Below are 27,243 nucleotides of genomic sequence, written 5' to 3'. Positions count from 1 at the left end.
AAGAAGAAGAAGAAGAAGAAGAAGAAGAAGAAGAAGAAGAAGAAGAAGAAGAAGAAGATAGCAGGAGGGGAAGAAGATAGCAGGAGGGGAAGAATGAAGGGGGAAATAGGAGGGGGAGACGAGCCATGAGAGACTATGGACTCTGAGAAACAAACTGAGGGTTCTAGAGGAGAGGAGGGTGGGAGGATGGGTTAGCCCAGTGATGGGTATTAAAGAGGGCACGTTCAGCATGGAGCACTGGGTGTTATGCACAAACAATGAATCATGGAACACTTCATCTAAAACTAATGATGTAATGTATGGGGATTAACATAAGAATAAAAAAAAAAAGAAAAGAAAAATAGTATTCTTTCTCTCCCTCTCCCTCTTTCTCTCTGTAAAATAAATTCATCATTGCAAATAGTTAAGACCTCTATTCACCCCTTTCCCAAACACATCTTCCTCTTCTCTCCTTAGAGTCAACCAATTACCATATTAAAGTGATTACTTCTCCCTCCCAAAAAATTATACAGTTTTTCTTGTATCACTAATCCTAATATAGTCTACTTCAGTATTAAACCATAAAATGTTTGTACTATATGATATAAAACATTCAGCAAATTGCCACCCCCCCTTCTATTTTTCCTAAACATGGTAATTTTGGGATTTTTATCATGTTGCTATATGTATCTCTATTTTGTGCATTGTAACTGCTGTGTAGTACATGAGAATATGAAGATGGCAGAATTTTAATACATTCTTCTGTTGATGGATATTTAGGTTGTTTCTGTCTTCTGCTGTTGAAAACAATGCCACAGTGAAAATGCTCACACATGGCTCCCCTCTGTAGAGTTTCTCTAGGGTACATAGTTAGAAATGGAATTTTTGGTTCACAGAACACAAATGTCTTCAGTCTAACTAGATATTGTCATTCATATTCCAAAGTATTTGTACCAATTTATACTCCCACAGCTATGTCTAAAACATCCCACTTATACATATCCTTGTCAATTCTTAGTATTATCAGTTTACTTTTAAAAATTGTCATTCTCATGGTATTTTGTCTCCTTGATTTATAATGATGTTGCATATCTTTTGACATCTTTGGTGTTCCAGATTTCCTTTCTGCTGAACTGGTTATTCATGTCCTTTGCCAAGTTTTTTCTCTATGGTTGCTTATATTTTTTCATATTGTTTTATAGGTATTCTTTATATATTCTAATTACTGATGTCTTCTTGATTATACTCATTGATTTACATTTTCAATTTGTTATGGTGTCGTTAGTAATTTCAGTAACATTTATGTCTCTCCATTTTGATTAGAGATTCAGTGTCCTGCATTAAAAAAAAAAAATAGGGCGCCTGGGTGACTCAGATGGTTAAGCGTCTGCCTTCGGCTCAGGTCATGATCCCAGGGTCCTGGGATCGAGTCCCACATCAGGCTCCCTGCTCCTTGGGAGCCTGCTTCTCTCTCTCTCTCTCATGAATAAATAAATAAAATCTTTAAAAAAACAAAAAACAAAAAACAAAAAACTCTTGCCTAACTTAAGACCATAAAGATACTGTCTTTATTTTCTTCTGAGGTTTGCCTTTTTTTTTTTAAGATTTTATTTATTTATTTGACAGAGAGAGACACAGTAAGAGAGGGAACACAAGCAGGGGGGGGTGGGAGAGGGAGAAGCAGGCTTCCCGCTGAGCAGGGATCCCGATGCGGTGCTCGATCCCAGCATCCTGGGATCATGACCTGAGCCGAAGGCAGACGCTTAATGACAGCCACCCAGGTTCCCCCTTCGGTTTGCTTTTATACAGGTCTTTAACCCACTTGGAATGCACTTCATGAACGAAGTGACATAGAAAGTCTAATTCTCTTCTTATTCTCAAAGCAAAACCAATTATCTTGCACCATCCATCAAATAGTCCATCATTTCCAAATTGTGGCAGGAACTAATAAACTATTCATCAAAGTTAATTTCTCTTCCTCCTTCCAGCAAGCTGGACAGTCTGCCTTGAAGTTTGTTGGCGCAATACCATTGAGTTCTAGCCAATAGCACATGGGTGGTTATGATGTGCACACCTCCAAGCCTGGCCCACAGAAACAATCCTTCCCATGGCACTCCATGTTTCCTTCTCCACTAACTTGAGTTAGTTGATTAAGGTGGACAGGGACACCATGTGTGGAAGATGCTAGAATCACAAGATTGAAAACAGAGGTCCTTGAATTACAGCTTTCCCGAGAAGCACCTAGCAATCAGCACTTCTTGTGAGCTATAAATGAATTTCTATTAGGTCAAAGTATTGTGGTATTTATCTGGTTTGCAGCTGGCTTTTTCTGATCTGTAATGCCACCCAGGTCATAAATGATGTTTCCATATATGTATGGGTCAGGCTCTAGATTTTCTCTTCCATCCAGTTGGTCTTTATTTTGCTCCCTGTCCCCATTGTTAGTATAATTTTATAGTAAACATTCACATCTGAGATGTCAAGTCTCACCACATTGATCTTTATAATTGTCTTGGCTTATCTTGGCCCACTGCTCTATCATAAATCTTAGAATGTGTTATCAAACTCCATGAAATTCCCATAGATATTTTTTTTTTGGAATAGCACTGAATTTATAGATTGAATTGGATAGAATTGTCATCTCAACATCATTGCATTATTCCATCACATACCCCATATATATATAATAAGGAAATATATAGATATAGATGTAAATAAATATACACATATATTCTTATTTTATGTATATATTCTTATTTTTGCATACATATAATTGTACACACATGAACACAGCTGTAGTTAAGGTTTGTAAAATTAATAGTTCCTATAAAATCTCAAAATTTTAGATTTATTACAGGGTGCTTTGTATTTTTGTTGCTATTGTAGATGCTGTTTTTAAAGCAACATTTTCTAATCATGGCTCTTTATAGAAATATGATCAGTTGAGGGGGCGCCTGGGTGGCTCAGTTCGTTGGGCGGCTGCCTTCGGCTTGGGTCATGATCCCAGAGTCCGGGGATCGAGTCCCGCATCAGGCTCCCTGCTCGGTGGGGAGTCTGCTTCTCCCTCTGACCCTACCCCCTCTTGTGCTCTCTCTTTCACTCTCTCGCTCTCTCAAAAAAGAATAAAATTAAAAAAAAAGAAATATGATCAGTTGAATAAGTCAGATATGTATCCAGCCAACCTGCTGAAATCCACTTACCAATTTTATTAATAATTCCAGTTTGGCTTATTTTCTTATAATCTTATTGATATTGCAATAATTGTATTGATTTGTCTGGCTTCTTGTTCTAGCTAGTCCAACACAGTGCTGGACTAAGCAGTGACATGAGAGCCACTTGTCTTTTTTTCTTAATTTTTTATTGTTATGTTAATCACCATACATTACATGATTAGTTTTTTATATATATATTTTTTTATTCTTATGTTAATCCCCATACATTACATCATTAGTTTTTGATGTAGTGTTCCATGATTCATTGTTTGTGCATAACACCCAGTGCTCCATGCAGAACGTGCCCTCTTTAATACCCATCACCAGGCTAACCCATCCCCCACCCCCCTCCCCTCTAGAACCCTCAGTTTGTTTTTCAGAGTCCATCGTCTCTCATGGTTCGTCCACCCCTCCGATTTCCCCCGCTTCATTCTTTCCCTCCCGCTACCTTCTTCTTCTTCTTCTTTTTTTTTCTTAACATATATTGCATTATTTGTTTCAGAGCTACAGATCTGAGATTCAACAGTCTTGCACAATTCACAGCGCTTACCAGAGCACATACCCTCCCCAGTGTCTATCACCCAGTCACCCCATCCCTCCCACCCCACCCCCCACTCCAGCAACCCTCAGTTTGTTTCCTGAGATTAAGAATTCCTCATATCAGTGAGGTCATATGATACATGTCTTTCTCTGATTGACTTATTTCGAGAGCCACTTGTCTTTATTTAACTGTTACTAGAATACAAATGTTTACTAGTCAGTATGCCATTGGTTTCTGAAACTTCACAGAGCCAATTTCTATTTCTAGTTTGCAAAGAGATTTTTTAAAGTTATAAATAGGTTTTGAACTTCAACTATGGCTCTGCATCAATTGTTTATATAGACCTACTCCTTTATTCTGTTAATATGGTAAAATATATCAATTTGTCTTTTAATTTAAAATTAGACTTATGTTTTTAGGTTAATCTCAAATTGAATATTTTGCACATTGTTTAATTCATTTTATAGTACTTTATTTCATATGATGTTATTTATATTCATAAATTAAGTTTATCCATAATGAAATGGTCCATAATCTTATTTTTTTACAGTGTCTTTCTCTAATTTTGGTATCAAGGTTATTCCAGATTCATAAAAAGAAGGGTGGAATATTCTCTCATTTTTCTCTCTTCTGTTGATCAGATAGGAGAAAGCAAATATTAAATCTTCCCTGACTATTTGGTTGAATTAGCATGTAAAATACATTGCTCTTTCTTTTAATAGTAATCATTAACTAGTGATTCAATTTCTTTAATTCTATTTGGCTTTTCTAGTTGTTCGTGAATCATGTTTTACAAATTTGATATTTCTAGGAATTTTTCCATTTACATTTTTCTAATTTATGATAGAAAATTGTTCATAACTTCCTCCTATAACTTCACTCTCTACTTGCAGTTATGTTCTTTTATGTCTAATTCTTTTTATTTTTAGCTTCTATTTCTTAGCTTAATCTTGATAACCAATATAACTATATTAGTCTTTGCAAAGAGTTAGGTTTTGATTTTGTTCATTTTTTCTACATTCTTTAATTTTATTACATTACCTTTGCTCCTATTTCTTTGTTTCCATCTTTCTTTTTTTAAGATTAGCTTCTATGCTCTTTTTAAGATTTCTTCACTTGTATCCTAGATCACTGATTTTGTCTCTTTTTTCTAATAAAGGCAGTTAAGGCTATTAATTCCCCTTTAAATCTTGCTTTAGCTGCATATCACAACTTTGATTATAGTGTGTTCATTATAATCCCATCTTTATTATTTTCCAGGTTTTTACTATGATTTATCCTATAATGTTAAATCTTTAAGTGTAGTTACATTTACAAATGTATGTGTACCATTCAGACTCTTGCCCAGAAAATGGAATCGCATTATAAATTTCAAAAGGAGATTTAAGTAATGACACAGTATTGCAAAATGAAATATCAAAAAGCAAGTAATTCTATAACTCCGAAATGATAACTATAGAAGTAGCTGTCACCTGCAGGACAGGAATAAAAAAAAAAGAACTGGTGCTCAGATTTCTGTGAAGTGGATGGTGCTCTGCTGCTGGTGGTGCCTTGAACAGGCTCTGGGGACTGGTTGTAGGTGCTGAATATATCAAGGTTGGAAGAAATGGATGCTGTTGGGGAGACTGGCAGGAACAGTAAGAAAGTATTGTCTTCCCTCCCCCCACCTTCCAGCCACCCTCTAGTGCCTCCTATTGGTCAAAACCTACAGGAAGCCTAATGACAAGAACATTTAGGAAATGGGATTTGTCAAGTCCCAGCCCCAGCATCACAGAACAAAGCATAGTCGGTGGTTTTGAGTGGAAAGTCAATAAATAATTAACCAACAAAATATGTTTCTAAATTATTTCAGTTAGTGATATCTAACTCTAGGTGCATTTTTTTCCGTTTACCTCGGTGCACTGAAAAAGCATAATTTCCATGGAGGAAATTCGAACTTGGGCTGATGACTACTATCCTTCAGAGAGAAACAGACACCATTCAGCACCTACCATGTGCTGGTCTAGAGTAGCCTTGTGCAATAAAGATAGAATGCCCACCACATATGCAATTCAAAATTTCCTAGTAGCCATATTAAAATAAAATGAAATGTGAAATTAATTTTAACAATGTATTTTACTTAATTCAATATATCCAAACATTAGCCTTTCAACATGTAAATGAGATAAAAATTATTAATAAGATATTTATTTATTTTAATTTATTTAAGCTCTATGTCTTTGAAATCCAGTGTGTATATTACACTTTCACCATGTTGTGATTCAGGTGCTAAATTATCATCAGAAATAATTTATCTGTGTTTAGATTTCATACAATTTACAGTTGAAAAAGTTGGTTCACATACCCAAATTATTTCAAAAATACTTAAAGTGTCCCATTAACTAAATCAAGTATGGGTTTTTAAGTTATAATTAAAATTAATTACAGTCAAATAAAATTATTTTTTTCCTCAATCTCAGTGGCTGCATTTCAAATTTTCAATAGCCGTATGTGAATAGTGACTGCCATATTGGTAAGTACAGGTCTAGAAGATACTAGTAAGAACAAGTTGAAATACACACATTTCAAATTCTTTTCAGTTGGGTCAACTATAATAGTAAAATGTCTTCCTCCATTGTTGGGTTTAGGGACTAAATACAAACACAATTGCTGAATAAAAAAACCACAAAGATGTGGTTAAAGGATTTTATATTTTTTCCTGAACTTTTGATCTATAATTATAGATCTTCAGATAACATTGTCTTATTTTTATCTTCCATTCATTCATCCATCCATCAATTCATTTTTTTCTTCCTGTAGATGCTTCCAGAACACCTACCTACTAACTAGACATAGTGATAGGATCCAGAGATAAAGATAAATAAGATATAATCTCTACAATCAAGTAGATGTAGCTATCTATATAAACAAGTTTTTGCAATTTGAAGTAATAATATAACAGCCGTGTAAACAAAGTGAATAGTGAGAATAAACAAAGGGAGTGACAAATTCTGGTGGTAAGTGGAAGAGATGTTTCTAGGAGAGGGAACAGACAGGGTGAATCCAAGTTGTAACACTAGGATGTGCTTTGGTAATTAGCTGTACCATTCTGCATTTCCCAAAAGTCATCTGTGATGACTTAAAGGTAATTAGGAGTATAATCTATAATTATAGATCAAAAGTTCAGGAAGAAATATAAAATTAGGAGTGTGGCTGTGTAGAGGAGAAAATCCCAGAATTATGAGCTTGGGCCGGAGCTCTGATGGCCTGGGCCAGGTGTCTGAGTTCTCTTCCATGGGTGGTATAGACTTGCTGAAGAATATTAAGTGAGAAATGGCAAGATCAGACATGTGTTTGGAAAATATCATTCTCCAGGGTAGTGATGGAAAGCAGAAGCAACAAACAACTGAATACTCACATTAGCTGTTTTATTCTCTCCATGTGAGATGTGCTCTGTGCTCTGTTCTCTGAACTTTTCTTTGAATATTTCAGCTAACTGTTGATTCCCAGTATCTTTAAATAAGCTGCCCCTGGTTTGATCTTTGAAAAACTAGTTTACCTAAATTTCCTGTTGACAACCACAGTCTTCAGTGATGAATGAATGGATAGCAAATTATTCAAGAGGTGGAAGTCACTGACTGAATCCAAAAGACACATGGTATTGTGTCCTTTTTTATGCTACCAGAAATATTTGATTTTCTACCAGTTCTATCATGTCAATAATCATCAAATATGCTAAGGACACTCCAGATAATATTCAGAAAATATTTCAGAGCACCTGCAATGTGCCTCTAAGAGGCTCCTCTGTCCATTTGAGCTCTGATTACCCACAGTGATAATCCTCTCATTAACATACTCTTTACTGGATTTCTTCCCTTTCTCCTGTCTTGTCTCCACACCCACACAGTGGCTCCTGGGCCACTTCCCAAATAAATGCTTGTGCCCAATCCATATCTCAAAGACTGCTTTGATAGGAACCAAATGCAGACAGCAAACCCACCATGCTTACTTCACTGCACAGCACAGGGAAGGCCTGTGGTGGCTGTCATTGGAACATGCAACGGTCCCTCTCGCTGTGCTCCCTGTTTTGTGTGGCCTCTGAGCCATTACACATAAGAACTTTCCAAGAGTTTATCTGGAAAACTTCTTAATGAGTAAACGTGGAGAGATTTAGGGTAGAGTTTTACATACTGTTTATTTTGTATAAGGAAATGAAAGGTACATTTAGCTGCACCATTCTGCATTTCCCAAAAGAATTCATGGTATTAACACAGTGCTTCATTTTGAATTTACTCCATACTGAGTGAGGAAACACATTAGCCAGAGAGATATTTCTGATGAAAAGGATCTGTGATGACTTAAAGGCCAAGAGTGTCTCAACTCTGTTCACACCCATAAGAGCAGGAGTAACTCATCTTAACTATATTTAGAAGGAAAGCAGAAAAGAAGAAGGAAGAAAAAAGGAAAGGAGTAAGAAAAAGTCTGAATTTAAATCATGGAGGCTGCACATATTTACTTTGAATGAATATTTAGACTAAATGGTGAGTTCTCTTCTATAACTAAGCTTTTGACAAGTTTAGTTCCTGTCTTAATTTCCATAAGAATACCAGCTCATTGGGTGCTTGGGCTTTAGGACTTCAAAAAAAATTGTCATCCCAAAGGCTGAGGCTCCAAGGATGAGGCCCCCTCCTCTTCCCATAGGCCAACCTGTTTGGGGTAAGAAAGCAGTGAATTCAGATCACAAGCATAATTACTACACACTGTACAATCTTATGTTTTCTACCATGGGAACATTTCCATAATGAGCATTCCATAATATTAGTGATGATCTAGGATGTGTGTAAATTCCCACCTGAAATCACCCTGGGAGCATAGATCCAATCAAATCATTGTCGTATTTCAGCACTGGGCTTCAAACCTAGGAAAGAATAGTAAGCATGAAGTTGAACTTAGAAGTTCATGATAAATTAAATCAGAAGTGTTCTAATATGGAATTCAATAGCTGTTTTCTGAATTATAATTCAGCAAGTACAACCAAACTGGCTATGTCTATACATTGCCATTGAAGCGGGAACTGATACTCAAGAGAAGCCATATATTCTTACTCATTGCTGCTAGATCAGTCTCCTTACATGGTGGCTTTAGACATTTCATTGACATAAAGACTCCAAGGGCCCCCTTATTAAAGATATATTCTTCAGCCTAGTTTCAATGGTCTTCAGAAGATTATCCCAACATGTATCCATATTCACCATCTAGTATGCTGTGGTCAGACTGGTTTCTTACCATCTGCTTCGATTCCTCTGATTGCAAGTAACAGAAACAAACTTATATTTGTCCAAGGGAAACAAAAAAAAATTATTGAAGAGGGTACAATGGAATTCATAGAAATCCTGAGCAACCAGGACTCAAAACAGGTAAGAGCCAGGGCAGACAACCTTAGTATATGCTGGAGGATCACCTCCCACCGAGTTTTCTGCCATCATGGAGACTTAAGTTCTACCTCTCAGTATCTGGAAATCTCAGGTCGTATGACAGACACTTTGCAGACAGATTATAACTGGCCAGCTTTAGTCATGCAACTACTTTGGTCCAGTCAGCTATGAACATGGATGAGAAATCATGAAATTCAAGTATGGTGCCTAAGGTCCTGGTTCCATGCATCTAGGGCAGATCAACAAAAAGATCCAAAGGCAACTAACTCCTAAATGGTGTTTTCTCAGACTGTGTTCATATACTTCACCTTCCCCCTGCACATCATCCACATTCCTCTGAAAAGTCATTTCTACCCTTTCAGGCTGACTTTGAATTAAGACTTTCCAGATACTCCAAACAAGATACCCCCCAACTTTGAATTCTCTTTTTTTTTCCTCATAGGACTTTTTTGTTTGAGATATAATTCACAAACCATAAAATTCACCATTTTAAAGTACATAAGTCAATAGTTCTAGTATATTCACAAGAGTTGTGCATTCATCATCACTATCTAATTCCAGAACATTTTCATCACCCCAAATAGGAACCCCACACCCACTGACAGTCACTCCTACCCCCTCAGACCCTGGAAACCACAAATCTACTTTTTTTTTTTTCTTAAATTCAATTAGCATAATATCTTCAAGATCTGTCCATGCTATTTCATGTATCAAAACTTCATTCTTTTCCCAGCCAACTAGTGTTTCATGACACAGAAAATTGCTTATCCAGTCATCAACTCATCAATATTTGGGTTTTTTCTATGTTTTGGTCATTATGACTAGTGCTGCTATGAACATCCACAAACAAGTTTTTGAGTGGACATATATCTTCAGTTCTCCTGGGGATATGCCTTAGAATGGAATAGGTGGTCACCTGGTCCCTCTCTTTCCCTCTATATTAAATTCTCACCAGTACTATGCATGAGATCCAATTTCTCCACATCTCTGCCTACATATATATATGTTTAATTTATATATATTTAATTTATTTATTATATATATACATATATATTTAATTTATTTATTATAGCCATTCTAGTGGGTGTGAAGTGATATCTCATGGTTTTAACCAATATTTTTAACCAATATTTTAACCTATATTTGGTTATTTTAACCAATATTTTTAACCAATATTTCCCTAATGGTTAATACTGTTAAGCATCTTTCCATATACTTTAATTAATTGTTTTCACGGTTTGATTATGTGGGCATCCTGAGTGATAGCATGGTGCATATCCCAATAGACATGTTGCATGAAAAGCAATAAACCTATCTTGTATTAAGCCACTGGGATTTTGGACATTTGTGGGCATTCCTGGACTAACACTAGCTCCTGAGGCTTGCAGCTGAACCTTAATTCCCTTTGTATTTTCTGCAGCTATAAGCACAGTGCTTAGAAAGTTCTTGATAACTCAAAATGAATTTGATGAAATAAGACTTATCCATATCTAATGTATCTGTAAGAACCCCTATTTATTGATACCTTTGACAAGTTGAATCACACTGGAGTGATCTTATTGTTGCCATATTAATCCCTCAATTTCACTCAGCATCTAGTAGATGCCTTAAATTTTTTATCATTAATCTTCAGAGCAACCTTTTGTGGTAGATATTGCTAGACTCCATTTTCAGAATTGGAAAACAGGTATAAAGACCATGACATGCACCCAGCATTCCATCAGCTCTGCTACATCTCCCAGCCCCTTCCTAATTAGAGCCAATGGACTGTAAGCAAGAGTAGCTTGTGTCATATCTAGGTCAAAACAGTAAAGAAATGGCACACAACTCTTCAACTATCTCCTCTTTAATGGCAACCAAAGAGGCCATGCCTTCAGATGGTACAGCTCCAAAATGGAGAAGCCTCTGTGAGCCTGTTTCCTGAGTGATGGTATGGTGCATATCCCCATTAGACATGTCATATGACAAGCAATAATCCTATCTTGTATTAAGCCCCTGGGATTTTGGACTTATTTGTTACTGAAGCATAACCTAGCTTATCTTTACTAATACATAGACATTAATTGGTTCGCCTAAAGCCGCCCAGCTGGGATGCAGAAGAACCTAGGATCAAACCACGGACTGTTTGTCTCCAGAATTCTTTCTAGTTCCACTCTAAAAACTGCAAGAATTGCCTTTGGGTGGCACAATTTACAATGTAATTCCATACCCATTTCCTATAGTAGATATTCATAGTTGAGTTAACCTAAATCTGATGTGGGGTAGACTCATGCCCTTATCATCCACCTAAATGTACAGCCATAATTAATTGCAGAATTTAAGCTGGTAGGTTGTAAGGATTGGCAAACAAATTATACATCTCAGAAGATTAAATTCATTCCACTGAGGTGTCAGTCAGGAGTAGAAAAGTCAAGACAGAATTCCCATCCTTCTGCCTCCCCATAATCCCAGGTCTCTGCCTTGAAAATGAAGGTTTTGTTCTCAGCAGCAAGTTGGTGTTGTGTCTTTAAGGACTGCTGCATTCCACTGGAAAACTCAACTATTTCTTCCACCCTCTCAGACAAATATTGCAATTTACAATTATTTTCACATCCAAAAGAGTGAAATATCTAGGACAGTGGAATGTTCCAGAAAGGAGCTGGGGCCATGCACAGGTTTAATATAAAACTAGAGTAAAATGAAATAAAGTCACAGGAAATTATGGGGACACTTGAAGAGATTCCACCTTTTATTTTCCTTTACTCTGTGATATTTCATATGCAGACCCTCCCTTTGGGCCATAATGTATTCCTATGAACATTTATTTTGAAAATGTTTTGCCTCTAGGGCGCCTGGGTGGCTCAGTTGGTTGAGCGACTGCCTTCGGCTCAGGTCATGATCCCAGGGTCCTGGGATCGAGTCCCACATCGGGCTCCCGGCTCAGCAGGAAGCCTGCTTCTCCCTCTCCCACTCCCCCTGCTTGTGTTCCTGCTCTCGCTGTCTCTGTCTCTGTCAAATAAATAAATAAAATCTTAAAAAAAAAAAAAAAAGAAAATGTTTTGCCTCTAATGAACAAATTTGAAAATGTAGTTTTTTAATTAAAACATTAGTTTTAAGGGGGTGTTTTGCTATATTATCCCCTGTAGGATTCCCAAACTTATACAAAATCAAGTATTCATGACCTCATGAACAAGTGAAACAGAATGGCCCATATGAAATTACATTGAGTCCAAACTGGGTGAAGCTGGAGTTCTAGAACCAAGGTGCATCCACTGAGCCTCAGCGTTCCAAGCTCAGCTCACCAAATTCATACTTGGTTTCAAGGAAAACCTAGGCAGACACTTGATACACAATCCTTATAGGTAGGTACTTGATTCTACATTTTTATTTGCATATTAAGATTCCAGAAAATGACAAGCTGGATGAGGATCTACTTTATGGGCTAAGAATAATAATAATAATAAAAAAATGTTTCATCAGTTGTCCTCTGAGCCTCGACAAGGTAAATTCATCTTCAAATTTATCTTCTTTGCTTCAAATGTCTAATTTGAGTGTTCAGCCTCTGAAATCAATTTCAGATGTCTCTGGGGATCTGAAACAAATAGCTCCCCTGCACTATATTAAATTTGACCTGGGAGGGAAAAGACTTTGTCTTTCACACTCTATCAGTAAGATGAGAATGATGGCAAAAAGAGAAAGAGAATGAAACTGGACATGTTTTGGGGAACATTAACATTGTTCAACTATTAATATTATTTAGCATTCAATATTCACAGAACAGAACAACCTGCCTTGACCTCACTTTTGAAAAGATATATTGGTTGGTTTGAGGATCGCATTGGAATTAGCCTGAGGCAGGGTGGAATCATGCCCTGGAATAGAGAACCTGGGTCCCCAGCACCCTGCAGCTGAGCTTTATCTCAGTTCACTGAGGACCAGACACACATAAGCTCCAGGAACCAGAAAATTCCAGGTGAGGAAACCTGAGAAAGATCCCTCCTTTGCCAGCACTTGGTTGGGTTAATAGAAAATAAGTCCTGTTGCTCCAGGGGACAGTGGCAAAGAGACAGCTTCCCTGGTGCTGGGCTCTGTTAACTCTCTTGGGATTAGAGTGTCTGCCCATCACTGTCATCAAGGATAATTTTCACAAACAGAACACCGAGTTTGCTATTAAAGAACTCAAATTTGGACAAAATGGAAAATACTGCTTTCCATCCCAGGAACATGTAGCCAGAGGGAAAGTTACTTATTTTGCAAACTGGGTAACTTCACTGATGAGAGATTTTGGTCCAGGGGAAAAAAAAAATGTACTGTTTTAGTAAGACTGCTCCAATGGAAAGTGGTAGGAAAAGTCTGGGACCAGAGCTTAAGAAGGCTAGATTGAAAGCTCTCATTTCAGAGCCTGTAGCCATCTGTAGGAGGTATCTCAGAGGAAGTATGAACATTTGATAAAATATGGGTCAATATCCTTAGCAGCTCCTAAGTCTTAGTGTAGTATAATTAGGAGTTAGTTGTTGGGGTGAATTAAGAGTCTCTCAAAAGATATCCATGTCCTAATCCCTAGAACCAATAAATATGTTATCTGACATGACCCAAAACCAGGGGGATGGTCTTTTCCAATGTGATTCAGTTAAGGATATTGAGATGGGGAGATTACCCTGGATTATCTGAAAGGAATGCAAATGCAATGCAAAGTGTCCTTAGAAAGAGATTTGACCACACCTAGAGGAGAAGACAATGTGAAGACAGAGAAGAGAGAGATTTGAAGATGCTGGTCTTGAAAGTTAGAGTGATGTGGCCAAGTAATGCTGGCAGCCATGAGAAGCTGGAAGAGGAAAGAAGGGATTGTCCCCTAGAACTTCCAGAGGGAGCCCAAGAGTCCTGCTGACACCTCAATTTCCACCAGGTGACACTGATTTCCGACACTGGGCTTCCAAAACTGACAATAACTTTCTGTTCTTTTTACTCAGCAAGTTTGTGGTTGTTACAGCAATCACAGAAAACTAATGTATGTTTTACTATTATATTTTAATATTATAAAATACATCTTAAATGATATTTTATACTACCATTAACTTTTTATATAAAGAAGGACCCACATTTGCTACTTGCTAGCTGCATAAACATGGATAAGTGGCAAACTCTGTGACCCCCAGCTGACTTAGCTGCAAAAAATAGAGTTTACAGCCAAAATCATGGGTGGCTTTGAGGATTCCATGAGGAAACACATGGTAGAGAGCCTGCCACATAGTCGGCACAGAATAAATATCTATTCCTTGTCATCAGTGCGCCTCCAGCATCAGTAGATTTACAGATTGCCTTTAAATCATCCCTCCCCAAGTTATTCCTATGTGACCTTAGTGTTAATCTTATTATCATTTGTATTGGAGGAGGGGTCCTAGAAGCTAAGTTTAAATACAGTGACATGTAAAAAGGAGGAGGTTCTGGCCTCCAGTCGCACACAAAGTCACTTGCCAGGCTGGGCCTAGAACCCAAGCCCCCCGGTCCACCGCCTATAATGTTTCTTTTCTACCACTCAATTTCACTTAAGTGGGGTCCTAAATAAGATGTTCTTATAGTGAACTGGACCAGAGGACACATTTAAAACATAACCATTTCTCAAACGTGCTGCCACAAAGCATGTAGGACTCCCTCAGATCCAGTTACAGCGAGGCAAGAGGGAGAAAGGGGCGAAAAGATCCATCCATCACTCAGACACACCCAACTCCATGTGAATGGGTCTGGTTATTTTATTTAACTATTTATTTATTTATTTGTTTGTTTGTTTGTTTGTTTGTTTGTTTAGGCTTCAGGAGACTCAATGGCTTTGAATACTGTAAATCATTTCCCTCCTGGATTTTCTAGCTTAGTTGGTCAATACAAACAGAACAATTGCCTAAGCGATATGGAAGCTTTGATGTTTTCCGTCATTGTTGGTGCACAAAAGCACTCAGATTGACCTACTTACGTGTGCCTTTCCTCTCTGCTCCCCAATAGGACTCTGGCTGTATTTACAGACTCTGCAGAAAACCTGGATTTAGATAGTGCTTCCCTGGGGAGAAATTATTAGCGCTAATCCTTGTCTTGGAAAAAAGCAACCCGTCGATGAGATAATGGAGCTCAGATACCTCCCTGCACCTGATCTGCCTTCTAGCCCTGGGTCCCAGCACAACACCCACATATAAATCCAGGCTGCTTACCTGGCAAGGGTCACCGTATTAATATGCTAATTGTAGGACTGTTTGCCAATTACGCTATTTTTATAGATCCTCAATTAATTACAGAAAGATTAAGTGTCATTTGATCATGTCGTTTACCAGACTCAGAGCCCATGATGACTCAGGGCTGACATCCTCAGCACCTCCAAATGCTGAGAAGGCTCAGCATCAATTAGCCCTGACTTAACTTAATTGTCCTTTTTCTTCCTCATTCTTTAGCTGAGGCTTTAATGGTCACAGCACAGGGAGAGATTCATCCTGGAAGTCAGACCTAGGCCAGCAAGAAGTAGGAACCATACCTTGACCAAGAGTCTTCATTCGTTATCCTGTCTCCAGGCCTTACAAGGACCTGTTCAGCCAAGCAAAACCCATGCCAAGGGTATGTAAACTCAAGTGAGAATCAATCCCATGTCCTACCAGTGGGGCAAAAAAATGGCACAGCCTGGATGAAGAACAATCTGCCAATGCATCACAGTCACCAAAAACCTGTAGAGAGCCTTTGTCTGAAAAATTCTGATTTAGGAATGGAAGTTGAGAAAATTGCTAGGGAAGCATGCAAAGATATGTGCCTGGGATGTTCGTATAGCATTACTTATAAAGTGTAGGAATCGAAACCACCTACATAGCTATGGCTTGATGAATGGCTCACTCTAGATTTCTGCATGGAACACTCCCTGCTATATGATATTGTATAGTGTACTGCTATTTTCTGACATAGAAAAATAGTCACAATAAATTAAACTTAAAATCAAGCAATAACATTATTATATAGGTTGGTTTTACTATTATAAAAAATACATATAAAATATATCTGTTAACATTCCATATTATCCAGCTTAGGTAATAAGTTTAAAGTGCTTTTGGCTGTCTTTTCTAAGTACAGGGTACTTTTTTTCCCATAATTTTTGTATTTTTTTTAATAATGGCTTTATTGCTATAGAATTCACATACCATAAAACTTACCCTTTTAAAGGGTGCCATTCATTCATGTCTAGTATATTCAGAGTTGGGCAATCCATCACCAAATCTAATTCCAGAGCATTCACATTGCTCCAAAAGGAAATCCTGTAAAACTCATTAGTAGTCACTGTCTTTTTCCCATTTCTCAGTCCCTGGCAAACTTTACTTTCTATCTCTATGGATTTGCCTATTCTGGACATTCCATATAAATGGAACCACACAATATGACACCTTTTATGTCTGGCTTCTTTCACTCTGTATCATGTTTTCAAGGGTCAGGGCACGGGTCAGAACTTCATTCCTTTTTATGGTCAAATAATATTCCATTTTATGGAGATACCACATTTTTATCGACTCATCTATTTCTTGGTGGACATTTGAGTTGTTTCCACTTTGTGGTTATTACAAATGATTCTGCTATAAACATCTAGGTACAATTTGTATGTAGACATTTGTTTTTAGTCTCCTTGAGTATATACCTAAGAGTGGAATTTCTTGATTTTTTTTTTTTTTTTTTTTGGCAGAGTTCCTCATCCTTCATCACCCCCCAGGGGATGTCTGATCACTCTGGCCTGTCTTCAGCAAGATTACTGTTAGGCCAGTTTAGCCAGAGTCCTCTCCTATGTCTGATTTCTCCTCTAGGAAATTTTCCATCCAATGATCCCCTCCCTGCTCCTTGGTTGTAAATTTCCACTTGTATTTGGACTTGAGCCTACCCTCTTTCCCCCACTGCAAAATTCTATCACAGTGGTCCTCACACTGATCAGAATCGTCCTGCATAAAGTCTGCTTTGCTATCTTTAACAAGTGTCATAAGCCCTTTTTTTAATAAGGGCTCCTGAAAAGAGGTGTTAACACAGACTAAACTCAATTTATGTCACTTCCCCTGCATTATTCTCTGGCACCCAGGCTGTGTCTGCCCGTACACAAGAAGTTGTGTGTGTGCTCTATTTTCCTCATTTTCACAATGTTCCACATGCCCGAGCATTACTCTGCCTCTGTAGCATGCCCCACCACTGCCTTACCCCTGCCCAGCCTCTTCCCAAGGCTCCCTTCCCACTGAGCAGCCAGAGAGACTGAAAACCCTTCCATGCTTCAATCCTCCAGGGTTTCCTTACACTCTCAAACCAAATGGAAAGTGGTGTGGGAGGTCCTGCAGGAGCTGAGCCTCTGGCTTCCCCAGGGATTCTGGGCCTTATCTCCTCTGCCCTCACACCCCATGCTCCCTGGCCTTTGGTCCTTGGAATGTGCCAAGCTCTTTGTCAGCCTGGAGTCCTCATTCGTGCTCTTCCCCCTCTCTCTCCATATGCTTCCTGGTCATTTCTTACTCATCCTTAAAGTCTCAGGAGCCATTGACCCATTTCCCCCAGAAAGGTCTTCCCTGGTCCACCACTTTCCCTTACATACACATCTTGACAATAACAACCACCACCACCATTTACCTGTGTGTGCATGCTTTCAACATTCCACAGAAATAAACTCATTTAATCCTAACTTGACTGGTGAAGAAATTGAGGCATAATGACAAAAATACAAACAAACAAATAAACAAACAAACATACAAAACATCCTGGCATTCACACAGCCTATGAGAAGTAGAGCCAGGATTTGTACTCTCTGGCTCCAGCATCCTTGCTTCGAACTGCTACACTATTTTCATGTTCACTGTATCTCCTTTAGACTCCCTCTTCTTTCTCTTCATATTATAATGTAAAATAGTTGGTACCTGCCATTTACTTACCTATCCATCCGTCTATCCATCCGTCCATCCATCCATGCCTGTAACCCATTTGCTCATCCACCCATCCTTCCTATCATCTATCTATCTATCTATCTATCTATCTATCTATCTATCTATCTATCTGTCTATCCATCTATCTATCATCTATTTATATTCTGACTTCTTCCACAGACTATGAGCTCCATCCAGGGAAGGCTCTCATCTGTTTTGTTTATAGCTGTATACTCAGAGTTACTCAGTACCTGGTTCAGGTGCCTGGCTCAGTGTTGATACTAAGTCAATGTGTGCTGCATGACTCAGTGGATGAATGGATACCCATCTCTCTTTTAGGCCCTGGGTTGTAGAGAAGACCTGAAGAAAGTCTCTTGACTTGAGATCACAATGTGCTGAGGGAAGGGACCTCATCATCACAGCATGGTGAGAAGTTGAGGTAAAAGGCAGATGGAGGAACCCTGGGTCTGCTGGGGGGTTGAGGATGGGGAGGGCTTCCCGAGGAGGAGGAAATCCCTTCCCAGTTGAGCTCTGTCGGCCAACCTATATTGCTGACTGATACTGACGTAAGCCACCCAGTCTTTCTCACACATGTGTCTGGGAAAGAAATGGCCAAGGGGACACAGGCCTGTTTTCTGACTTTGGAAGGGCTATCACTTATATAAGGAGACTGACTCATTCCATGTGGCTCCAGGAGACAGAGACCACCGCAGATTCTGGCCCTGAAGAGGCTCCAGTCAACCTGAGTAGCACAGCAGTCTGAGAGCCCCCAGTTGTGAGGCCCTGGCCCTGAAGAAGCCAAGTGGCCTCTCGTCAGGGCTGTGGACTTACAGATTCCTGCACTGCGGACCAGCGGGGAGGCGACGCCCAGACCTGCCTTCCAACCACCCTAAAATCCCATGTTATTTGTGTTCTTGAGGGTTTATGGAGCACCAAGTCTCTAACCAACATCGCCTTTGCATATAGTCTACGTAGGGGAAAGTCAGGTATCCAAGGGGACACTTGATACTGAGTTTGGGGAAACAAAGTCACTGTTTGTGTAGACCTACCAAGAAGAACCCAACATGACCTACTTATATTTTCATCCTTAAGGGAGTAGAGAACCTTTCATGCTTTTAGCAGTTGTAATGGTGTGTGGTGTTCTGCCAATCATAAATACACATATATAATTTAGAAATAAAGGAAAGCAACAAGCCAGAAATAAAACCACCCCTACTCCTCTCTCCTTGATTGGTCTATAAACTTCCTCATGTATTTTATTTTATTCGTGTATTTTATTCTAGTCTTATTTTCTATAGCCATATATGCATAATTTTATTTTAATCCTGCTTTTTCTCTTCAAATACACTATGAACATGTTCCATGTCATTAAGTAGCCTTCTAAAATGTGATTTTTAATGGCTGCTTAGTACTCCATTTTATGGCTGCTCCATAAATTAGTTAACTACTCTATTACTGGTGGGTGTTTAATATGTTTCCAGAATTTCAGCAGCATAAATAATGTAATGGAGTTGCTTGTCTATAGATCCTTGCCCATATACGATTATTTCTTTAGCAAAAATCCCAAGAATTAAAACTGCTAAGTCAAAGCAACGTTCATTGCTAAGGCATTTGACATATATCACCAAATTGTCCTCCGGAAAAATCTTAGCAATTCAGCTCTGCCAGCAGTTTTTGAGAGGGTTTATTTAGGTTCTCACTTAGAAACCTTTGCCTGGAAACTTATTTCTAGCTGCAGTGTGGACGAGGAAGGCAAGGTTTAAGCAGACTCTGATGCTGAGTAGGAAAGGCCAAGATCTGGGGAGAGAAGGTCTGGAATCAAGTCATACCTCAGCTGCCCCAATGCATGCCTGGCATCCTAAGAACCAGTTCCGTCATCCAGAAATGATCACAAAGTTCCAGTGAGGGGCTTCACTGGAAAAGAATAAAAGACTTGCTTCTCCCAGTAGGATTTTTAACACATACGACTGCACAGAAGTGATTTTCTGCATCAAGGGGGCTCGTTGTAAATGATTAGTCAATGAGACAAGCAGAGCTGAGTGGGGATGAAAGTGAGAACTCTGGAACCCACCCGCCTGGCTTTGCATCTAGCCCTGCCCACACCATAGGTGGGCCTGGTCCTGTACTTGGCTTTCCTATGATCAGTTTCCTTATCTGCAAGACGGGGCCATAGTAAGGATTATCAATTAGTATTTTCAGCATAGTGTCACAGTGTGTACAATAAGCATAGTGTCAGTGTGTTTAAAAATAAAATAAAACTCTCAATGCGACACACCCTGACTTTAGGTCTCACAAACTCTTACCTTACAAAATCACCATTTTATTTCCATTTTCTGAGTGAAGAACTTCAGAAAATTTAAGCAGATTGTCCAAAGTTGCAAAGCTAATAAATGGAAGAGAGCTGGAATCGAACCTGGGTCTCTACACTTCAGAAAAGATCCTCTTTTTTTGGTTTGAATAGATGAAAAAAATACTTACGGGGCACCCACTGGGTGTTAGGCATCGTGGCAGGTTCTGTCATAGAGATGATCTTGTTTAGTCCACTGCAATCTTTTTTGCTTACTTGTTTATTTATTAAAGTACAGTTTACATTCAGTAGAATTCACCCTTTTAAGGTACACTGTTCTAAGAATTTGGCAAAATACTCAGCCATTATCCACCACCACAATCAGGATAGAGAATATTTCCATTGCCTGATGTTTCCTCACGCCCCCAGACCCAACCCTTGGCATCCGCTGATCTGATTTCACTCCCTAAAGTCTTGCTCCTTCCAAAGCATCATCTAAATGGAACCGTAAATTGTGTAGACTCTGGAGTCTGGCTTCTTTCACTTAGCACAACACACATGGGATTTTCCATGTTATTGCAAGCAACAGGAATGCGTTCCTTTGTATTCCTGGCACAATGGCCTTTTAAGGGAGGTATGTCCTCACTTGACAGCTGAAGAGGCTGAGCCCTGTTCCAAGGGTCATGCAGCCAAAGGAAAGCCTATGTCTCATTTCAAGTCCTGCAGTTGAATGCACCACGTATGGCAAACAAAGGATTGTTCTGTGCCTCATTCTGTTGAGTATTAGAGAGATAAGACTGCAGATATATGTGCCCCCTATTAGTGGTGAGTTTGTGGGGGCAGGCCCTGGCCCAGTTCATCACCTGGTACCATATCATGACCAGGGTATCTGGTGCAGAGTGATCATGCTCAGAGGGCATTTGTTAAATTCAGTGGCATGGAACAACAAGGAGACATTTCAGAAAGTAAGAACAGGGTAATTAGACAGCCTTGTAGGGCAGGTGTCAAAACTCTTTCAGTTTTCTTTTTGAAACACAGAAAACAATAATAAACTTGGAGCCAAAGAAGCAATCCCATAACCATATGTGTCCCTGAGCGCATTACCCAGAGCGTTTGCAGAGCCCCATGATGAGGGTGAAGAGCAATGGCCACTCCAAAAGTCTTTCTCGAGTAAGGGAGGTACTAAGAAAGGGAAGTGCTCAGAATTTAGTGTTGCAGGTGCCCATAAAGCTAAGAATAGCAGACACCACTCAGCTAGCATGCCAGGACCCTCAGCTGAACATGATAAATGGCCTCAGTCTCTTGTACTCACCTGGTCAGGCAGGTATTGTTATCCAGGTAAATATTAAAGGACTGAGATTCATAGAGGTTAGATATTATGAACCAAAGCCACAGATCTATTAAAAATTGAAGTGAAACGTGAACCAAGGTCAATCTGACTCCTATCTTATTGGGGAGGTAGGGAGAAGATTCTGGAAAAATATTTCCATCAATTTGTATGGATCAAAAATATAGTCATTTCAGTGGAAGCAAGGTGTTCATCATAGACAAATGGATAAGCAAACATTGGAATACTATTTAGCCATAAAAACAAATGAGACTCTGACACCTGCTAAAACAGGGATGAACCTTGAGAATGTTATGCTAAATGAAATAAACTGGTCACAAAAGGATAAATACTATATGAGTCCATTTCATCTGAGGAACCAGGAATAGATAAATTCATAGAGACAGAAAGTAGAATGGGCTGCCAGGGTCTGGAAGCGGGGTTGGAGGGGTGGGGGCAGAATTTGTATTTAATGGAGTTAATGTTTATAATGTCTAGTGTTTTTTAAGGGGAAAGTAGTCCTGGAGATGGATGTGTTGATGTTTGCGCAATAATGTGAACATACTTTATGCCCCTTAAAAATAGTTCAGTTGGTAAATTTTGTTATGTGTATTTTACCACTACTAAAAACAATTTTTAGAAGGCATTTCAGATCATCATACATTTTTTTCTCCTAATACACCCCCCCCAAAATAAAAATGTTCAAGTCCTTGGATAGATCACATAGAACAGGAAAGGCAAATAAAAAGAGAGGGCAAAAAACAGTGTTTTCAGAAATTTAGAAGCTAAAAATAGTTACACAATGGCTTTCTAGGTGAGTCCAGGGAAGCTCCAGGGAAAGGGTTATCAAGGGTGGCGTGGCCTGAGACACCTCCTCACCTACGCGATTTATTTAATACATTACTGCATGTTCTTTGCAAGATTCACTGGAATTTGCATTATTAGCTTCCCTCACAGGTGAAGAAATCAACTTTGAGAGCTTAAGTAAACTTAACATTTTCCAAGATCACCCAGCAACCTGGTGGCAGAGCCCGAAGCGCCACCAGCTGGTACTTTTCTGACATGGGTTGTCCCTAAAAAGGAATTTAATTTCCATCATTTCAAGTGGTGATCGCTGGGTCCTGCCATGTCTAAGACTCCATGCTGCGGCCTAAAGGATGGGGCTGGCGGCATGAATGCCAATAAAAAGTGGTCCCTACTTTTGGGGAATTCACATTCCTCTGGGAGATGGGCTAACGCACAAGTATCGATGAGCGGTAGTTAAGAAGGATGTGGTTTATAGAATCGTGAATCAAATCCATGGGAGTGCGGAGGAGAAAAGATTTCTTCTGTCCTGGGGAGCCCTGCAGGCCTTCTGGGAAGATCCAGCTTTGGGGGTCTGTTAAGCTTTTGAGGGTGAGGTTCTGACAAGCAGTGGGGTGCCTGAGGGTGGATGTTGGCATTCAAGATGGGGAGAGGGGTAGGGTGGGGGACACAAATCTGGAGGCAGGAGGAAGCATGGGGCCTACGCCCTGAACAGCTTGGGTTCTCTCTGCAGGAGCTTCAGATAAGCAGCATACAGCTGGCCTCACATGCCCCCCCGGGTCCCCACAGAAGTACTGCCTGCAAGCCCTGAGAAGATGGTGGGGCAGGTTGGAGGGAGCAGGTTGGGGTCCAGAATGAAAGGCTGCCAAGTTCGAGACCCAGGAAAGACAGAGAACAAAGAGAAGAAGGTTTGAAGCTAAAGGAAGATCAAACAGCTGAATAGAAGACAACCCCCCCCCCCCGTCAAAGCCGTGGTGGGGCCCCTCCTGGCCCTGCAGTGGACATGCAGGTGGGCGTGGAGGGGCAGGGGCTGTGAACAGCCAGGGGGCACAAGGCTGCATCGGACTAACGGAGCCTTCACTCTGCTTATATTGAAAGTGCACTATGGGAAGCAGAAGGCTGTCTGTATTTAGACTTTTCTTTTAATCTTGAAAGAGAAGAAAACAGGAGCAAAGGACTTCCTTGTCAAATCCTAATGCAAGTTGAACTTCTAAAGACTTGGAGGAGGTATTTGTGACACCAAAGCTTTTACAAGCATTGAAATGGAAAACTGAAGAGCAGGGAAGGGGTTTTCTCCTACTGTGTCCTTGCCAGCCATGACAGCTGAAGATATCACTCAGTCCAGCTTGGCACTTTTGTGATTCAAATGCCCTGTGATATTCATAGCCGCATCTGCTCCCATGGATGACTCTGGTTCTGGCTCAGGTGGTCTGGTCTGAGCCTGGGAGGTTCAAAGACATCCCCAGGCTCCTTCGCTTGTGTGGCAAAGTCAGAGATGGAGCCTGGGTCTGCCGATTCTGCTCCCAGGAAGGAGAAAAACCACAAGCTTTGAAACTCAACCTGGACTGGGTGTCAGCTCCACCATGTTAGGAGCCATGTAACCTGGCAGGTCCTCTCTGATGCCCCACCTCCCGAGGGACGTGAGCAGCCTTAGTTTGAAGATTAAATGAGATAACATGCATACCCTGCATGGCACCCAGAGCCTGTGGCTGATGGCGACTATGTTCCCGGATTGGAGAGATGTCACAGATGACAGAGTGGGTGATGCTGGACAAAGAGCACTCCTCGGGGTGTGCAGAGCCCTGGCTGGGTCCTCCTGCCTCTGCCGTGTGGCTCTCCATAGCTCCCTTCCACCAGTATGCCAGGAGTCCGTGAAAACTTCCTGGAAATGGATATTGGGAGAGAGGTGCCTCAGGTCTCTGCCTAGTAAAAAGCAACCACTTGTCCTACTCTACTTAGATTCAGAACAAGTGGAGAAAAAGACAAGGAATAAAACAGATCAAGACCAACATATCTCTTATTACGATGAATCTCAGTCAGAGGACAGAGCTCTGAATGGGAGAAGGGCCTGCTAAGTGACCTTGGCAAGGGGCTTACTTTGCCCACCAGCCATAGGCTTTGCTGGGCTGGGGCTCACCTGTCCGTGATGGGGGCTGGTGTGGGGGGGTGGCTTCTGGGGAAGAATGTGCGTTTCATGCATGCTGCTCATTCCCACATTTACCAGTCAGGAAGGAGGTAGAGGGAAAGCTAGAGCAGAGATGCCAACAAGCCTCATCCACTTTGAAGGAAAAATGGAAGTAGGCAGGAGGCAGATCAGCATGTTCCTAACTAACACACTGGGCTTGGAAATCAAGTGTGTGATGTCACCACCCTCTGGAAGGAGATCAACAGAGCAGCTGTCTGTCTGTTAGGTCCTCCCACCTTCATGGCCTGACACCAGCCCCTCCTTTATGTGGCTCCCGGGGCCACATAGGAACAGTTTAGACGTTGCCACCAGAAAGCTCTAAAGTGGGTCAACAGCAAGACTTCTTCCACTGAGTCTGAACTTGACTCATTCCCCTCTTCCTGTCCTGAATGATCTCCAGCCACCCTGTGCATCCATCAGAGGCTCTGTAGTGAGAGGACATGAACCAGGAAGACAGGCTGGTAATAAAAGACACATGGACTCTCCACTTATCAAACACCAACTTTCAAGATGTCCCAACTTGGATACAAACCTCACCCATTATCAAGGTCCTGTTGAGAAGGTATGGTCTGGAGAGTCAATCCCCTCGCAAGTTGAAATTGCAAAGAAATTAAAGACTGACTACAATCAGGCGATTTGGGGTCCTCTTGAGTTAAAAGTCCGAAGTTCGAAATTTTTAGGTTAAAGTGTTGGAATGTTCTTCCCGGATTTCTTATGCTGCTCAACCTTGGTCGGAAGAGCCTTGGATTCTGGGGGGGCACTTGGGGTTCCTTAACCAGGTCATCTCCTGCTGAAATGAGTGTGATTTCTTCAGTGTCTTACTTCAGTGCCAATTCTCTTACAAGCTCCTTGCTCCTTAAAGAGTTGAAAGAATTAATAGGGCAGATAGAACTGACAAGATTAATCCTGTTCCCCAAGCCACCAAATGCCGAACCCCACACCCCAGTCCTAAAGCATGTTGTCCCAGGAAAAATGATGTCCCTTGTGGCAGTGGTCAGGACCACCCAAGTTCTTACAGCAGCTCAGTGAAGGAGGGAGGTGGAGAAAACCCTCCTTGCTGGAGGCGGGTCCAGTTGCCAGACCAATCATGTCAGTTATATGTAGCCCAAAATGTGGGAAATTGAACTCAAATGGGAAGCTCTTCCATTAGTAATTTAAAGTGTGTTCTGTGTATTCACCACTTTTAAGACCTGCCTGGACATCCCGCCTCCCCATAGCTGCTTCTCCTTCTCATTTTGGCATGCACAACCTCCTGATTCCTATCTTCCCTCCCAGCTTGGTGTTCCCGCCCCACAGTAGGAACCTGAGTGTGGGCTCCGCCCCCTCGGACCGTGTCTACCTTTTCCGTAAAAAGGCATTCAGGGCTGGGACACAGTGGTCATTTGCACTCTTGCTGCGGGATATCTTAAAAAGGGACCTGTGTTCACATGTCCCCACACTGGCTTTGGCTGGGGAATGATGCTCAGCAGACCGCAGTCCTGCTGGATCCTCACCCCATAGCCCTCTGAGACCAGCGAAGCCTAGACCTCTGGCCTCTGCTGCCCATTCTCAGCTCTGCAGTGTCCTGGCCACGAGAAGCATCTCTTCTTGCCATCACCTTCTCTCCAAAAGCGAGAGAAGTCTCTGTCTTTCCTTTGTTCCTCTCACCGAAACCAGGCTGATGTGGCTGGTCCGGTGCTGCCTCGCACACCCTACCGGGACCGCTTCCCGCCGCTGTGGGGCTGCTGTGTCGCCCCCGTGCAGACCAAAGGCCGCGAAAGTTCCTCCTTGAAAGTGCTTGGAAAGCCTCTCCCCCGCGCAGCCGCGTCTCTGCTCCTATGGCGCCTGGTTAGGTAAAGCCACCCGCACATCTGGAGCGGGTACACCAGCGGAAGGCCTTTACCCTCCCTGACACCTCTGTCTCATGGGGCCTGCGGAGCATGTGTGTGCTGGCTGGCCGGGCTGCAGTAAAGGTGTGCGCACTGGGCAGCCCCATGGACTCTCCACTTACCAAACACCAACTTTCAAGATGGCCCAACTTGGATACAAACCTCACCCATTATCTCACCCAGTGCGCAGCCCGCCCAGCTAGCACATACATGCTCCGCAGGCCCCATGTGGGCGGCATCTGCTGAGGTCACCTACAACAGCCACGCGACCTTCCAGAGGCGCTCCCATGCCTGGTTTTCCTCTGCTTAAAGCCATGCACCCGGCCCCCGGGCTTTTTTGCAGCCAAGGATATGCAGCTTGCTTCTAAAGAAAGTAGCTCCGCTGTGCAAAAAGTCATCTTAATAAGCTGTGATCACCCACCAAAGTCAAATCAGCACGTACCCCAAGACCTACCGCCCCCCTCCTGGACTCTGGCAGTTAAAAGCTGCGCAGCTGGTAAGGCCCACCTGGCAGCCTCTGAGTTTCTGCCAAGGTCAAAACGCCCCGCCCATAAAGCACAGGCCCCACCCACCCACCGAGGCCCATCCTAGCTGCAATCACTCCCAATCTATCCCACGTCCTCAAATATCTCAGTAATCCAGACAGCCACACCCGACTATAGAACCTTTAATATCATCTTTCTTCTCTGCCTGAGATCCGAACATGCAGAGAAAAAGGAAATGAGAGGAATGGATAGA

This window comes from Mirounga angustirostris, unplaced genomic scaffold (assembly GCF_029215605.1).
Source record: "Mirounga angustirostris isolate CCGP_5_RB_7025 unplaced genomic scaffold, mMirAng1.0.hap1 SCAF_9, whole genome shotgun sequence".
Classification (NCBI taxonomy): domain Eukaryota; kingdom Metazoa; phylum Chordata; class Mammalia; order Carnivora; family Phocidae; genus Mirounga; species Mirounga angustirostris.
This window is presented reverse-complemented; position numbering follows the sequence as displayed.